Source organism: Syzygium oleosum, unplaced genomic scaffold, assembly GCF_021117445.2.
Source record: "Syzygium oleosum isolate NSW1041296 unplaced genomic scaffold, Sole_v2.1 Sole_v2.01, whole genome shotgun sequence".
NCBI lineage: Eukaryota > Viridiplantae > Streptophyta > Magnoliopsida > Myrtales > Myrtaceae > Syzygium > Syzygium oleosum.
In genome coordinates this window covers 17,806,097-17,824,738 of record NW_026607485.1, presented here as the reverse complement: position 1 = coordinate 17,824,738, position 18,642 = coordinate 17,806,097, and positions in this window count along the sequence as shown.

Sequence of the window (18,642 nt, the reverse complement as noted above, 5' to 3'; positions counted from 1 at the left end):
TTTTGAACATATATCGGATAGAGATTTTTACATGATTTGTTGATTACTTTCCAAATTTGAATCACCGGCGAATCAGGATTGCGGATCGGACGACCGGCGGTAGACGGGCGGGCGACGGGCGGATCAAGGGTCGTGATGAGCAAGCACCGTCGCTGATGCTTAGTGATAGCCACTTAGTCGCGGAAGGACCAGCTGGTGTTGCTCTCGGTGGCGATTCTGCTCATGTTGTGGGGCTGGTTTCTCGACAAGGCAGCGTTGGCTATTTTCTTTTCTGAAATATGCACTTCACTACAGACAACTCTTCGCGTTCTCCTTGCCAGGAAGCTTGCATGAAATAAACTCAAAAAAGGCCACACGTTATCATCACTTCTGGACAACACCCAAAAGAAGACAAATCCACCACTTAGAATTATTTCACTGAAATCTTGGTAACTCTTTCTGACTGTGGACTTCGGGGCAACGAGAGACGCGGCTTGGACTTTAGGCTTGCAAGCGGTAGCCGCAAAAGCTGACGTGATGTTCACGATGGTAGAGAGATTCTGGTCGAACTGCGCGTCGACGAATCCGTCGGGCTAGATGGAACTCCGTAAGAGTCTCGCTATCTCTGAAATATGATGACGGTGATTCAGGCGGTGGCGGCAGCGCGTCAACGTCGGTTAGGTAGCAAAATCTTCGAAGCAGTAACGACCAGCGGTGGTGTTGGTCACGAGCAGGGACAAATTGTGTCGAAGACTCACTGAGAAATCTGCAAGAATATCAAGAGTGTACCGAATTGGGCTTAAAGTTTGCTGGACCGCCACCGTTGCGTCGCTCGTGTGTTGACCGAGAACTAGGAATTCGTCGAAATAGCTTAACGACGGTCAAGGAGTGGTCTTGCGCAAGTGACAAGGACCCACGGAAATGCTGAACTTTCTGATTTGGGTGTGTTCCCGTGACCTGCAGAAAAGATCCGGAAGACTCTTCTCCTTCTCCCCTTTTTGGTGTTGTCTCCTTTGGCTTCTCTGTGAATGCAGAACGTGGAGAGCTTTTGCTCTCCACCTTGACGTGAGTTGAGCCTCAGGCCGAAAAGAACAGAAAACAATCTCTCTCTCTCTGATTTTTCTTTCTCACTTTCTTGTGGCCGTGTATGACGTTGTGTGGCCTCGTACTCTCAGAGAATTCTGTCTTTGAAAATTGTGAGAGTCCCCAAAATCCTGACCTAATGATGTATATATAACACTAATCTAGGTCAATTAGATGGGCTCTCTAATCCTAATGGGCTTAGGCTTGGGCTTAGATTTTAATTTAATTTAAATGGGCTGAATTAATTAAGGATAATGGGCTGAATTAAGCTCAAATTAAAACAACCGAGCCCGTTTGACTTGTAATTCCCGGCCCTTGCATTCCAAGCGAGCCGAGTCTCGTTCGATGAAATTTTAAGCTCATTCGCCACTGCCAATCTGATGCAAAAAATGCAATTAAATTAAATGGACCTCAACTATATGTTTATGCAATTTAAATATTTTTGTTTAGGGGTTAAAATTTAATCCCTAATTTTCTATGCAAATTACACTAAATGATACGCCAAAATTTAGGTGTCAACACCCAAGGTCCTGATCAAAAAGCGGACAAATAAGGTGCCGCTCGGGCAACTATACGAAGAGGAACATCCGGATGTTTCAACGTTGGGCGAACCGAGTGGCAAGTACGACTATTATGTTAGATACTCAGCACCTAAATCGAGTGAAAAGGTCTCTGCCGAGGTTACCCCTTCAGGATAAGGCCCAGGGTTCGAGCATGCAGATCAATATCTGCCTTCATCGGCAACATGACGGGTGTATACCCGAACTTTGAAGATTCCACATGACCCTCCAAAAGAGCAATGGTTCATTGGAAGGGAGATGTCAGTAATCCAACAACCACTGCATGAGTTCGGATGGAGATACATGTCGAGGACCCAGAAGAGGAGAGGACAGAGGAAGAAAAAGTGGCAGGAATTGCAACAACAAGTCAATGCCCTAGGACGAGTAAGGAACCCGTGCCACACAACATCAAAGAACTTGGTGTGGGTCAGAAAGAAGAGGGAAACCTCAAATGTTGCTAAAGGTTAGTGGGATAATAGGAAAGAACAATTAAAGCCTGTTGCTAATCCTGTAAAGGCTGAAAAGAAGAAGGAATAAGTCAAGACGAGATCAAAGTTCGATAAGGGTTGAGCTAGATTAGTTTTCTCGGCTGGCTCAAATATGATGCAAGTGAGGCTTCCACCCGAGTTTCAAGCGTCAGTGCTGAAGGCGACCCTCATAGAAGAAGAAGCATTTGAGGTCATAGAAACTGTGAAGGCTGAATTCCAATTTACCAACGAGGAAAGGGTGGAGTTCGAAAAGCTACTGGCCTCTAGAGTGAAACATTTGAAGGCCCTCATGGTCGTCGGGAATATCGATGGGCGCCCAGTAAATAGGATTCTCGTGGATGCCGGGGTGTTGACACTTGATTTTTAGATCATTTTTTTTATATTTTCAAAAATCTCAAAATTAGGATTAGGAATCTTGGCCAAGCCTAGAAACCTATTTCTAAACCAAAAATGAATTTTTTTAGCATTTTCCTGAATTTTTCTTTAATTTCATTTAGTCAAAATGAATAAGAAAATCAAGAAAAATAGCAAATGAAATCAGAAAATTCCATAAAAATAGTCATTAGTCTTCTTTTAAATCTAATTTCATTAGTACATCATCAATTTTGAAAAATCTCAATCGGGCATGTGTTTTTCCCAAAATTGGGCAAAATCAAACCCGAATTGAGCCAAAAATGCAATTAGATATTTTCCAGTCATTTTTAAGTCATAGTGTCTTCACAATAAATGATTCTCGGACCTTGAATTACACAATGGTCAGTCCAATTGCACAATTTAGCAAATAAATAAAAAAAATCCCCAAAATTCAATTGAAAATTTGGAGTTTTGAACCCAAATTGGGAATCGTGTCCAAATCGAAATTGTCAAACCATGAGAGCATCATTTCTAGGGGTAATCAGATGTGGGTAATTCAATTTTGGCACCAATTTTGCCTAATCAGGTCATTAAGGGCCCGTTTGGTAACGTGCCAAACAGTGGAAATTTCTGTTCTTTTGTTCCCAGAAATAGTTTGGGAACAGAAATGCGCTTGGTAAACTTTTTGTTCCCGGGCACATTTTTTGCAAAAATTTGTGCCCAGAAACAGTTTTGGAAGAGAAACAAGAAGTAAAAAAAAGTTGCTTCTTGTTTCTCGGCACAATTTTGAGAATGAGTTATTTTTCTTCTTTTTCTTTTTTTTCTTTTCTTCTTTGTGTTGTTCTTCCCTAGGCTGGTCGGTCGCCAGCGACCGGCCATAGCCCAGGGCCGACGAGGGCGTCATGGCCCTCACCGGTCGCCGGCGGAGGCGAAGGTCCCCCTCGCCGGCGAGGGCGAGGGCTGGACCCTCGCCGCTTGGGTGAGGCAGCTTGCCGTCGATCATGGTGAGGTGGGCCTCGCCGTCGCAACCGACGGCGAGGCTCGGCCTCGCCTGATCTGGGCGAGGCCGGCGGTGAGGTAGGCAGCCAGGGCGGTGGCGAGGGCCGCAATGCCCTGGCCTGTGGCCGGTCGCCGGCGCAGGCGACCAGCCATGGCCAAAGAAGGGAAGGGTAGAAAGAAAAAAAAAAGAAAAAAAATATTAAACAATTAAAATATTATTAAAATATTATTAATAAAAATAAATTTTGTGTAGTTACCAAATGTATTTCTGTTCTTTTCTATCCCAGGAATAGAAATTTTGGATAGTTAACAAACGCCTTTAAATGCTCAGAAATTGTTTCTGGGCACAGAATCAAAAAGAATCATTTCTAAGTAGAAATAGTTCCCGAGCACAGAATGATTGTCATGCGCACCCTAAGACATCAAATTGAATAAAACCCTAATAAACCGAATACAAAAGTTCGAAAATCTTGGACATGATTTTGTCAAAAATTGAGGAAAATCACATATTTGGGTTTAGAATGTTATGAGGAATTCAATTTTGGGATTTAATTTGGAAAAATCGGTCAAAATTGGGCTCAATTTGAATTTTTAGTCAAAACTGGGCTTACTGGGTCGGCCGGGTCAACCCGACCTGACCTGGGAACCTGTCTTCTTTGCCTGATTCACACAAAACACAATAAAACCCAAAAAAATCAAGTTGAACCCATGACTTCGCCGACTTCCTATGATCGATTTAGCATGTGAAAATCAAATTGACCAGCTGGAGAATTTCTAGCTGGCGCCAAAGAATCGATCCAACTGATCGGAAGTCGGTTCTAACTGAATTTGGATGGGAAAAATCGATCAAAAAAAGAAGAGAAAAATTGAACGTAAAAAGAGAAGTTGTTCGATGAAATGCCAGAGAGAGAGAGAGAGAGAGAGAGAGAGAGAGAGAGAGAGAGAGAGAGAGAGAGAGAACTAGAGAGAGAGAGAAAGGAGTTTGAGCTCGAGAGGTGTGTTGAGGTTCCCAGGACCGAGTGATCGGCGTTTTTCCGATGAGAAAAACGCCGGTAAATTGGTTCCAACGGTGAACCTCCTCACCTGGAAAGCCTGTGTCGAAGGTAGTCGTGAAGCTCTGAAACTCGAGCTCGGCCGGCGAGTCCAGACCTTTCCTGGCGAGACGGCGACCACTAGCTTGAAGAACTGATATCAATAGATCGTTTTATAGTCATCGTTGGGTTCGGAAACTCCGTTTTCGTCACTTTCAAAGCAGGTAAAGTTTGGTGTCTATCACGGTTTTTCAAAATTCTAGAAAATGAGTTTGAGTTTAATATGGATGATCATGCGATTTCCTTGATGATTCTGAGTCCTTTGACGTCTACATAACGTTTCTGATCATATTTGTGTTGTTTGATCGCATTTTGGATCGTTAAAACGTGCATTAAACGAGTCGGCCACCATTGTTGAACTTCGCCGGAGCTTCCTTGATCTCACTCGAACGCCTCTTGTGGCCATAGGCTACTCAAGTTAGTTGATTCTCACCTTGATTGATGTTCTGATGTTGATTTGGATAGGTTTAGACGGTTACGGCGATTAGAATAAGGATTTGAAGCTTGGAGAAGCATGTTTAAGTTAGTAATGACTTAGGGTGTTTAGATCAATTTTTCTTCGGTCGGCGGCGGTCAAACAGCGAGCTAGTTAGGCTAGTTTGATAGAGATTAACATGGACTCAACACTGAATCAAGTGAAATGGTCAAAACATCACCGGAAGGTTGCCGGAGATCGATCCAAACCGGCGGCCTCAAAAACACTAAACTTGAAATTGTGCCCACCAGCTGCTCGATGAATTACCCCAAAGAGAAAATCCCGAAACAGCACCGTTTTGGTGCTGTCTCTCGTCGGGGCAGTGGCCGGCACCGGTGCCGATCGGTTCGGCTTGGCCGAATCGGTCTGAACCATCTGGTCCAGTTCAGTTCGGTTCAATCCCCGGCGGGAGAATTTAAAAGAAATTTTTAAAAAAAGAAATAAAAAATAAAAAATTAAAGAATTCAATAAATTCAATAAAAAATGTGAAAAATTCAGAAAATCTATAAAAAAAATTAGAAAATTCGAAAATTCATAAAATTTTTCAGAAAATCATAAAAATCAATTCTCGGTTAATGAAATTCTTAGAAATTTCTTTACCAAAAAAAAATTCTTAGAAATTCAATTTCCAAAAAAAAAATCAAAAATTTCAAAAATTCACAGAATAGTTTAAAAACACTGTGGCCAACCTTAAAAAGTGAAATTTGAATTTTTTGAAGTGCCCAAGTAGCATTTTTAGAAAATCTCAAATTCAGGGGTTATAATCCCTAAAAAACCCTAAAACCCTAAAAAGACACAAATCATGAAATGAATAACCCTTTAAGGCTTCATTAGGGTTTGGATTTTTTTTTGGGTGCATTTTGATTTTTAGAGACAATTTAGGATTGCTTGGTTTGATTGACATTGATTGCGCATTTAATTCTTCATTGATTTCCCTACAATTAAAATGGATAAGATTAGTGGATAGGCCTCGGAAACTTGTATGACACGTTAGATATCGTATCGTTCTTAGGTACCAAAAGGGCGTTAGGGATCTCGATTTGGGATCATTAGCATAACCAAGTCTCCGTACTCAGAATCTCTGATTCGTAGAATCGTGGTATTTTTCCCATACCCTGATTAGGTTTCTAGTCAACCTACCAATAATGACTAGTGGCGACTCAAAAAATTGAAAACTTAGACTAAATAGGAAAATACCATCCGCTGTCACGTGAGGTATGGTCTAGGAGAGACCTTTACACAGAAATACCTCCTTAGCGCGCAAATCCCGAAAGTCCCAAAAAAAGCGCGGCGCGACACGGGGCAATGCTAAATCTGATGCCGCATAAGTATTTCAGAAAGCTCGATAAATAGAAAGAGGAAATGGTTTCGACTAATGTTACATTGTTAAACTTCACCGGCGATGTAAGCGACATTAAGGGGCAGTGGTCGTGGACCTCACAATCGATTCACATACGTCTAATACCACTTTCTTCATATAGATGCTGACGTGTCCTACAACTTGTTGCTGGTTCAAGACTAGATCCACAATACTTATAGCGTGGCGTTCTCGCTCCACCAAGCATTGGCCTTTTGGAATGAGAGTAAGGTGGAATATGTGAAAGCCAACCATGAGGTAAGTGTCACGTGGGCAGATTTGGTGCATGTAAGGTTGAGTCGAGGACGTGATACGCCCATAATTGAGCCACCTCAATTGGATACGGATAAAATTGCCCTCGGCTGCTTCACGGATCAGGGATTTGAATGGATCCCTAAAAGAGAAGAGCTGATTGATCGGGAATGTGACGTATTTGATGGAAGAAGACCTCTTATTCCAGCTATCTGGCAGAGGAAACCAAGAAGTCCTTAGGGTTTGCCGATTGTATAGAGGCCTTTGAATAATCTCCAATAAAGGAAGAAAGTAAGTCCATTGAATTAGAAGACCCTTTGATAGAAGGTGATATAGGTAGTGGCGATGTAAGGCATCCTGTATTCATAAGCAGACTGCTCGACGAAAGAATGAGGAGTGATTTGATTGATGTCCTGCGAAGACACAGAGGTTGTTTTGCATGGAATTATCATGAGATGCCAGGTTTAAGTAGAGAAATAGTCGAGCATCGCCTCCCTATCAAATAGGGATGGAAGCCTCATAAGCAGCCTCCTAGAAGGTTTGCCCCTGAAATCAATTTGAAAATCAAGGAAGAGATCGAGCGACTCCTGAAAACTAGTTTCATTGAAACCGCTTGGTATGTAGAATGGCTTTCGAATATAGTCTCGGTGAAGAAGAAAAAGGGGAAACTGAGAGTCTGCATAAACTTTAGAAACCTTAATGCGGTAACACCGAAGGATGAATATCATATGCCTGTTGCCGATATGTTGGTTGATTCCGCGGCTTGCAATGAAATGATATCCTTGATAAACGGTCATTCAGGATATAATCAAATCTTTATCGCGGAACAAGACGAGCCCAGGACGGCTTTCAGGTGCCCAAGCACGATAGGAACATTCGCATGGAAGGTGATGCCTTTCGATTTGAAGAATGCTGGAGCCACATACCAGAGAGCCATAAATTCAATTTTCCATGACATGATTGGAGATTTCATGGAGGTCTACATTGATGACATTATAGTCAAATCCGCAGAGGTAAGTCATATTGACTATCTTGAACAGTCATTTATTAGAATGGAGAAATATCAATTAAAAATGAACCCTCTTAAATGTGCGTTCGACATAAGAGCTGGAAATTTCTTAGGATTTCTAGTCAACAATAGGGGCATAGAAGTTGATAAGAATAAAGTTAAAACAATTTTAGAATTGCCACCTCCATTTAATAAGAAACAGTTGCAAATGATTCTAGAAAAGATAAATTTTCTTGGACGATTTATTGCTAACTTGTTTAGCAAGATAGAAGTATCTTCTCCTTTATTGAAATTGAAGAACCAAGAGGAGTTTGTGTGGAAGGAGGAACAACAACTTGCCTTCGAGAGGATTAAAAAATATTTAACCAGTCCTCCAGTTTTGATGCCATCGAAATCAGGTAGGCTGTTGAAACTCTATGTGTTGGCCACCGATACTACTATCGAGAGTCTGCTGGTGAAAGAAAATGACGAAGGTAAGGAACAGGCGATATATTATCTCAACAGGATGTTAAATGAGGCCGAGAAATGATATACAGCCATTGAGAAGATCGGTTTGTCATTATACTTCGCATGCACTAAGCTACGGCATTATCTTCTGCCAATAACTGTTCATGAGATATGTAAAACCGATGTCATAAAATACATGCTTACAAGGCCAATAGTGAGGGGCCGTTTAGCAAAATGGTCATTTGCTTTGTCCGAAATAGATTTGGTTTACGTGCCAATTAGAGCGGTAAAAGGACAAGTAGTCACGGATTTTATCACTGAATACCCATGTGTTTGGTTCGACGAAGATGAAGTCGCGAATTACACACAATCGGTTCCATGGGTGCTGTATTTCGATGGATCGAGTATCTCTACTTCATCATGGATTGGAGTCCTAATAGTGTCTTCGAGAGGTCAAAAGACAAAAGTTCAAATGAAGTTGGACTTCAAGTGCTCTAATAATCAAACTAAATATGATGCCTTGATTGTCGGCCTCTACATATTGGCCAACATACTTGTCAATCGGTCAAAATAATGGGAGATTCCCAGCTTATGATTAAACAATTAAGAGGGGAATATCAATGTCTTAACGAGAATATCATTGAACTTTACGTCCAGGTAAAAGAACTATTAGCTAATTTCCCTGATTCAGAGCTAGTTCACATAACGCGATACCAGAATGTGGAAGCCAATGAGTTAGCGCAGATGGCATCTGGTTATCGTGTTACTCAAGAATTAGCTCAAATAATAATTACTAAGATGAAGCGATTACCACCTATGTTAGAATGGACAATGGTGGTGAAAGCTAGACCGAAAGAAAATGATACCGGACTCTCATTATTCAATATTTAAAAGAACCTTAATCGCGAGACAAAAGATTGAGGCGGCAAGCACTCAAATACATGCTACTAGGGGATGAGATGTACCGGCATACTGCAGATGGACTGTTATTAAGATGTTTGAATAATGACGAGGCGATCTTAGTGATGGCTAAAGTCCACGAAGGCATATGCGGTGCCCATCAAGCAGGTATCAAAATGTAGTGGTTACTGAGAAGGCATGGATATTTTTGGCCTTCGATGACACAAGATTGCATAGATTATGCAAAAGGATGTAGGTCGTGTCAGATACACGGTCCAATTCAGCATGTCATTGCAGTGCTATTAAAGCCCATTATAAAGCCGTGGCCGTTCAGAGGATGGGCAATGGATATAATCAGCAAAATATATCTATCGTCGACAAGGAAGCACTCGCACATATTAGTTGCTACAAATTATTTTACTAAGTGGGTGAAAGCGATACAAAACTACATCGTTTCGATATACCAGAGACTATAATGGCAGACCAGGGGGCTGTCTTTATTGGAACGGAAATTTCAAACTTTATTGCCCCTTGAGGAATCGAGATGTTACATTCTACGCCTTATTATGCGTAGGCCAATGGTCAAGTCGAGGCCTCGAACAAGGTTATAATCAACCTAATTAAGAAACATCTTGAGGAGAACCGGAGGGAATGGGACCCGACACAGTCAATTATACTTTGGGCATACCGAACGTCGAAGAGATCGGGGATCGGAATGAGCCCATATATGAAGAAGCAGTCTTGCCACTGGAAATTATGGTGCAATCCTTGAGAGTTCGGCTCCAAAATGACGTCCTACCCGAGGAGTATCGGGAAGCGATGTACTTGCAACTAGACGAGTTAGACGAAGTAAGGTCTGTGGCGTTGGATCACATGATTGCATAGAAGAAGAGAGTGACGCGGGCCTATAATAAACATGTGAGAGCCAAGCAATTTGTCGTCCGGGACTTAGTATAAAAAATTATTCTTCCGTGTAATGTACATACCGAGGCCTTCGGTAAGCGGTCTCCCACTTGGAAAGGGCCATATCAAGTAACCGATGTGTTAAGCGGTAATGCTTACCGATTAATGGATATTGATGGTAGAGAGTTCCCACGTTCGGTTAACGTCAAACATTTGAAGGCTTTCTACACGACAATGTGGGAAACAAGAGAGTGGAAAGAGGAAAGAATAGAAGATACCAAGGTCAACACCACACCATCAAGCAAACCTTACGCAAGCCGTGTACATCATACAATAAGGAGAGGGGCAACTATCAATAGAGAAAGCAGCAACAACACACTACGCAGTCACTATTGGGATAAAGTCGAGCTACCTCCTGATCACCATCACGAAGTCCTTGAGGTGGCCGTCCATGTGCGAGTTTGCCTGTTCATCCTGAGCGGCAGTTGGGAACATCTCATACGCCATCTCGAAGGTGTTGTCGTGTTCCCTCTCCAGGCTCTCAAACTTGGACTCCTATGAAGATAGGAGGCCCTTGAGGTAGACGTTAAACTCGCCAAAGGCAGTGACTTCAGACTTGATGTTTGCCAGCCACTCGGTAAGACCTCGCAATAGCTCAGAATTTAGGTGGGAAGTGATGACACCTGCATGTTTCTCTAGCTTAGAAAGCTTCGCTCCCAGGCGGGCCTGCTCTCGTTGAACCTGGGCAAGCCGTTTCTCAGCCAAGACCACCACCTTGCGATGCCACTCTACTATGGAGGAAGCGAAGCAGCACGGTCCTCGAGAACGATGGCTCTCTCACGAAAGACCGCTTCCTCCTCGATCTTTGCTAGGTTCAACTTGTAGGCTTCTAAACCCTCAGAGAACAGAAGGGAGAAGAATTCGTACTGACGGTGGAGTTTGGAACCAGAGATGGGTATGACATCCATCTCGGGAAGAAATCTTTTCAAAGTTCTCTCTTTCTCCGGATCTCGAGTAAGAGAGGAAAATCCAGTGGAAAATGACTCATGAAGTTGCTTCCACTCTTCAACTGCCTCCATGGAGAAAATGTGAACGATTTGAGAAGGAGGAGATGGGCCCACGATGGAAAAGATATAGAGGAGTTTGGATATGAAAAGATCAAATGAAATCGTGTCTATTTATAGCCGAGGGAAGAGACGGTTCAATGCACTATAGGATCATGGAAACGAAGAATCAGGAGACGGGGGAAAGTGGAAAGTTTATCTTTACAAGCGTGACGTAAAAGGAGTTATATCACCAGCAAGAAGTTGCAGGAGGAGACGAACGGTTGAGGAGATAATAAAGTTCTCGCAGGCTGTCATCACCTTGGAACTCGAATGAGAATTTGAAAAGTTGTGAGTTGGCAATCTCTGAGTCGATCTGATTTGAAAAGATTGGAGATTTATTAGTGGATAGGATACGACCGTATATCTCCTCCTATGATACGTAAAAATATTTACTTGGGATTGTACGGCTGGCATGATTCAGTTTCTATATGGATAAGTTAATGAGTCACTTCTATTGGTAAAAGGGATCAACACGCAAAGGGGTGAATCATAGCCCTTTTCAGATAAAGTGCCTGGGTAAAAGTGCTACAAGGAGCATTGCATTTGTTAGGTTGATTATGGATTAACTTGATAATGGCCGAATCATCGGTTAGAAGTGAAAAGAAATAGAAATTTTTTACAAAGGGCTACGGAAAGCAGTGGAGATTAAGCTAGGGCTACAGAAGATTGAACTGTTGCCGTAATGTTAGAACAAAAGTATGCAATCTCAACTCTAAGGCTCTATTCTCGGTATGGAGTCTCAGTCTTCGGGCAGTTTGGGCCTAAATCTTTGAGCGAAGCCGCTCGCACTCGTGGGTAACAACTACCAAAGTATCTTGCCGTTGATGTATGAGCTGGGTGGTTAGACCCGTAGATGCTTCATTAAGCTCAACCCATCGAAGGATGTCGGTATAGAGTGGATTGTTGGGACTTATTTGCCCAAGGAGCCTTCGACTTTCTTGTTGATTAGTGTTCAGTTAATCTAACTTTACTTGGAGTTCCTCTTCGGCATTGACCCTCTCCATTTCTTTCTGTTAATATTTAACTTCGAGCGCTTCGGCAGAGGCTAGTTTAATACAGTTGTCTTGGTACACCTCAAGGATTGAGTCGATGGAAAGGGAGAAGCCCCTATAAGCATGTTGGAATGCAAAATAGGGTACAAAGCTTATTAAAGGGTTCAAGTTCAATAATAAATAATTAATTTCTCCCATTAGAGGCGGATTGGAAATGATGTTGGGATATTAACAATATAAAATATCGGACAGTCTCTTCCACTTCTCCAAATCGCGTAACCTCGAAGGTGAAGACATGCCATCATAAAGATGAGAGATTATACCATCATATCGAGAGGTGGCACCTCTACTCCTGCTACGACTAGATCTGGATCGAGAAAATTCGGTACGATGTGGGGGAATGCTTGAGAAAATGCTGTTAAAACAAGTCGCCAGCTCCGAAAGTTAAATGACAATGAAATAATTGGCTTATCGAAAGAAGATGGGTGATCGGTATCACATGTTGCGCAAAGACTGTGGAGTTGAGGAGGCGCAGCCCTGAATACACGAATGAGGATATCTTCGGCACCATCAGAGAACAAGGCGTCTCGATATGGAACTCACCAGTCTTCGAAAGAAGGAGTAGCCCTCGCGTGTATATGAAAACTAGCGTAACAAGAGCATTAAATTATCTCGTCTTTGATGAATTCCTGGCATTGGAATGCCGCTCGAAAGTGACGGTGTTTTAGAAGTGCAAAAGGAAAGTCAATAGAATATATGCAAGGCATAGGGATTCCCTGATTCACTCCAAACTGCCGAGCACAATATTGAGAATGGTACACCTCAAACCCAAGGAAAAGCTTGCCACCATTAGAGAAGAACAAAGGTAGATCTGCAGAGCTAAGGACTTGCCTCCATAAATCTGTGTCCTTTGGATACTTACCTAAGTTGGGATGTGGAAACCAATCGAAAACATAGTACAAGTCAGAATGAAGGACAGGGTCAAAGTTCAAGGAATCCTCCCAAGTCGAGAGAAGGTATTTAAGAAAGAAAGCAAAAGGAGAAAGATGTAAAGAACGTTGTCTTTGTGGCTTGTAGAGGATGGGTATACCAAAATTGTCAGGACCAGGACGATGAGAGTTCACTTCATACCATTGCTGGGGGACCTCAGGAAAGGCATTAACAAGGGTTGGAAAATATCATTTGATCCAAGTCTGAAGGAGCCAAAGGGGTCCGAAAAAGGGGTCTGGATGTTCAGCGTTGAGTGAAGTCTGAAAATCAATAATAGACCTGTACAAGGCGGCGAGTATCATCTTATTGAGAGGTTGATCGTCCTCAGAGGCCAAGGTGACAGTAAGATGACCAAACTCCTTTGATACAAGATCTGAGGGAACACAAAATACATACCGAGAAAGCCAGTACAAAAGGAAGGTGGCATGCTCTTCCCAAGTAGCATCACCCCCGCTGTACATGTAACGCCTTATAAAAGCGTTGGGATGAAAATCCGACGAGCTCAGGTCGTGAAACATACGACTCTCATAGGAATATAGAGTGAATGATTTACTGTTGTACGGTGCGAGGCCAGTTAGAGCATGAACATTGAGTAAGGTGACGGACATTGGACTAGCCGGGAGAAAGAAGCAATGGGTAGAAGGAGACCAAAAACAGCAGAGGCTGGCAAGCATGTCGTAGTCCATGAAAAATGGGACGCAACAAAGTTGTAGTGCTCGATGTATTTGGAGTCTCTTCCAGTGAGGCTCCATGATTGGTTTGAGACGGCTATACCATGTGAAAAACGCATGATCAAAAGTGGGCAAGAAATCAAACCTCTTATTGGTTGGAAGCCATTGACAATTAGTCAAAGACCCTTGCTGAAATGGAAGATGTTCTTTGAAATGCTGAGGCAAATATTCATCGAAGAGCGAAGGTGGGGGAAAAAACTCAAAGTAATGACCGACTATAAGTTCAGGAGGTCCGGCGTGATCTTCATCTGCGGAACCATGGACCAAGTTTACAGACTGTGTGGAGAGAGTACCTCTTTTCTCTAGTCGGCGTAAAGAGAAGAGCCCACCGGTATAAGTGCTAGGGTGGTAGTGATTTTGGTTAGATGCTCTAGTGCGATGAGTCATGAATGAATAGAGAAGTGAAGGATCACAGGATCGTGATGAGCAGAATAGAATGGTCAGGAAGAAGACGAGCCGCAAGATAAATAAAAGTGGATTGAAGGAAGAAACCGCCAAACAAATAAGTTGAAAAGCATAAAATCCCAAAGGAACGTGGGTAAGTTCAGGGTAACCACGTGCGCTTAGTTCCTTTCACGAGAGGTCTTGGATTCAAATTTGCCCATCGGTGATTTAAGTGGGGGGTCGTGGCGGTGGGATGCTGCGCTAGCCCCCCTCGAGGACTAGTCGGGCATCACTGCTGATTTGAGCCCTAACTCGCCGGCCGCACGGACACCTCGATTAAAAAAAAAAAAAAAACCATGGCGGTTCATTTATATCATGCGACACGTGGAGAGAGAAGTTGGCTGCTGAACATGAGCATTTATTAGTGGACGTGGTTTAAAAGTCCGAAGGACAGGCAAGCCTCTAGTCACAGTCGCATCCGTGACTAAAGAAACGTTAATGCCATGCAGAAGAAACAGAATAAAGAGCAAGCAAAATAAGCGCAATTTCATTGTTCACAAAGAAGAGTGCATCTTTTCAACTGCAGCCCGAAAGGAAATAAAGTCTTTATCCAAAGATAGATTCTCGGCAAGGAGGCGAGGCTTGAGGACATTCTGACGATCTAAGGCTGTGACATAGTCCTCGGCCTCCTTGGTACGTTGAGTTACTTTTTTAACCTTAGCATCAAGGAAACGCCACGATCTAGTCATGTCAAGTTGATGAGCCAAAAGCACTCGACGAGTTTCAACCAATTTAGCTTCAAGGTCAGAAATGTCTTTGATTAGGCAGGCTTCAGCACTAACCATCGTCTCATAAGAATTGAAAAGATGGTTAGCCGATTGCTCCTGCTTCTCGACACCATTGAGGAATACTAGGGACTGTCGCTCTGACATGGTCAAAGTTTGGAACTAATCACAGTTCCTCTTGACAGCTTCAAGGTCTGAAATAAGCTTGGGGAGATACGCTTCACAACGAGCGTGAAACTGACGGTATTTGGCACAGTTTGAGTCTTCACACAGAGTATTGAGTAGGATCTGGGCCTTTGTCTCGAGGAGGGGATCTGAAATGACTGCCGTAAGTTCGCCCTCCGATAGCTTTAGGAACTCTTGGCACTTCTCCTTAGCGGAAAGACTTGAAAGATCCTCGTTGCACCCAAAAGAGGTAGCCGAAGGTGTCGATGTAGCTTCAAGGAGTGCCTTCCTAGAACTAGCAATGTTTACGGAAAGTGGCAGTACAATTCCACTAGGGTCAAGCTCAGAAGTCAATCCAACAATGAAAGAAGTAGGTCTGCGACAAGAACGCAGAGACTAGCAAACGGTTGAGTATTGAAATGAGCCATGAGCAAAGGAGAACAAGAAAAGATCTAACTCCAACATCACGTATAAAACTCACCACAGGATCAGATAATGCCGCGGCAGAGACCGTCGGTACGACAGATGGAGACACTTGTTCTAAAGTCATCAGTGACACAGGTGAAAGATTAGACTCTACACCTAAAATTGGCTCACTAACCTCAAGAGATGCGGAAAGCTTTATTAAACCCTAAGAAGAATCAGGTGTTGGCGAAATAGGAGACACGTTCGGAATAGGGCCCTCAGTGGTCCCACTCGGTATGAGACCAGGCTCTGAGCCGTCGACTGCCCCATCGCCGGATAAAGCATCAGATTCTGCGGCGTCACCTGCATCCTCGGCGGATGGGGAAACTGGCTCTGTGACACGAGGAGTAGTAGCCACTGAGGGAGCATCAATTGGAGTTGACGTAATTTTTTATGGTGTCGAGATATCGGCAGGAGCAAGGCTTGGAGCCACAACTTCGACAACATTGGGAGCAGAAAAGGAGTGAGTGGATAAAGTGGGAGCTTTCGGCATCTCAGAGGTAGACTTGGACGAGCATATCCTAGTCTTAGGAGCGGCAACACGTTTAGAATCTTCTGAGAAAGAAAAGTTAAGAGATGATATGCGAATCATCTAAAAGAAATAGCCGAAGAAAGGAAAACAAATACCAGGATCCAAAATCCTCTTTAATGTTCTGCAGGGAGGAGAAGGTTGCGATTGTAAGGAAGTCTCGGGAGTCTTGAAAAGAGAGCCCCTACCAACGATCTTGCCGAGTATGTCGTCAACCTCAAAAGCAAAGAGGTCATCCTAATAGCCCTTCCACTAGTTCTCAAAGCTCTTAAGAGCACTCGGAGCAGGCGCGAATGACTTTACCACATGATTTTTTGACACTTTTGAAATGATCCGGTGACAACAAATGAAAGGGTCAGATGTTTTGGTGGCCACGAATATATGCTTCTCATTAAAGGAGAAGTCCATGGAATAGGGGCAAGAATCGAAATACCTTGTGTCAACTCAAATTGCCGAGTGCAGTATTGAGGGGAATATACGTCAACCCCAGACTTTAGTTTTCCCTTGAGAGACAGCCTCAGTGTCAGATCGGATGCAACTAAAACAGAAAGCCATAATTTTTGGGTATCTTTGGAGTGAGGGAAAGAAAAGATATCTTGGAAATCTGGGCAAGAAAGTGGACAAAAGTCACTATTGCTCAAAGAGACTTGGTAAAGCCAATGAAGATAATACTTTAAGGTAGTGTTTCCTTCAGGAATGAAGCGCAGACAGAAGCTTAGCAGTCGCGCTCTGTCGCTATCAAGGAGGTAAGGTTCAGCCTTGTATCCCGATGGAAGCGGAATTCGAGACTTAGAAAACAAAGATGGGAAACACAAGCAAATCCAAACTTGGAGAATCTAGAAAAGACCATGAAAAACTCCTGAAGTTGGCTCATCCATGGAAGCAGACGCGAAACCCAAACCTCGATATAAAGCGGCCAAGGCTAAATGCCCCATGGCTATGTGTCTACCTTTCGATAAGTGGAAGGCCAGACCTCTCAGCTCCTTTGCCACATGAAGCGAAGGGTGGAAAAAGAGGAATTTGGACAACCAATAAAGAAGAAAAGCGACATGCTCTTCTTCCTCAATATTGCCCTTCCGAGAAGCATACTCACTCAAATACGAGTATACGAAGGATCAACGTCCTTGAGGAAATCTGAATAAGAGGAGGAGTCAAACAGGCTGGGGTCCTCTCCCGAGGGGTTTAGCCCAGTAATGGCATGAACATCTAGAAGAGTTACTGACATAGGACCCCATCGAAGAAAGAAGCAATTAGTAGATGGAAACCAAAAGCTAACAAGGGCACCTAAAAGTCTAGGGTTTAGCCTCCAATCAAAGGTTCAAAACTCAAGGGCTCTGTCGATCTTAGCTTTTCGCCAAAGCTCGTACATGGCAGGCTTGAGCCTATTATACCATTCAAAGAAGACAAGATCAAAAGGAAAGAACGACCTGAGCCTCTGGGACGTGGTCGTTCAGACATAATCCACAATGTTCTCTTTCTGAAACGGGGAGAAGCTCGGTAATATGATAAGGGAAGCAGTCAAAAAGGAAAGGTGGAGGGCATGGTGTCCAAAACTTCCGAAGGGCAGTTTTATAGCGACAGAAAGACGTTGTCTGCATATGCTGGTGATCGAAATTGTTTGAAGGGGCCCAGGTAGGTCAAAAAGTCGGGTGTGGAAGAAGACATGATAGGACCAGGGCAGAAGAAGAAGATTGAAGATGGCAAGAGAGAAAGGGTAAAAATTCGATCTTGGAGCAGCTGTCAATGGCGTCGAGAGGAACTTAAAAGGCGCTTGGGATTGAAGCCCTAAAAGATATCAGACTACAAGAAAAGATTTGGGGATTGAAAAGACGTATAGCGTGAATCAAGAGGATAAGTATTAGCTAGTACAATCGTCAAACCGAATTAAATGAATTGAAAATAAGAGGGCATTTGTTGGCGCTCAAATTTAACTTATTGGGCTAGAGAAAAGAAAGGGTACATCAGGCCCAAATCACCAAAACAGTAACTAGGGTGAAAAAGTCGCACAAGGCTCACTACACGGGATACCGAAGACTCGGCACCAATAATTGCTCGAGACGACAGGATAAATATAAGAGCGGTTATCATATTTGGTGCCGACAATACCGCGGATAAGAGGATACAGTTATCGAAAAGAAAATTGAAAATTCCAGGACAATCCAGAGTTGAGATGATAACCGCTTAGCAGCGATTATTCATTAGCATTAACTATAAATAGCCTCAAGGCAATCATTAAAAGGACCTTTTGACACACTGCAAAACACTTATCTTTGCAATATCGTTTTCTTCAATTGTTATCGTTAATTTACATTTTATCGCACACTTTTTATCTCCTGTCCTTTCACTTTTATCGCCATTAGAGAAGATTTCGTTGCTTCTTTTCCGAAACGATACAGGATCCGGTTATTCACAAAAAATCGAAGATCTTTCCATTCGGTGAAAGATTTTTCGTTCGAGGCCAATCTCGGCGAAACATTACTGCAAAAAAGATATCGGATATAGAGATTGTGTGATGGGGCTACAAGACTTGTACGTTTGTCTCAAAAGAAATATATTAAGAAAATAGTGACATGTTTTAACATGCTGTTAGTGAAATTT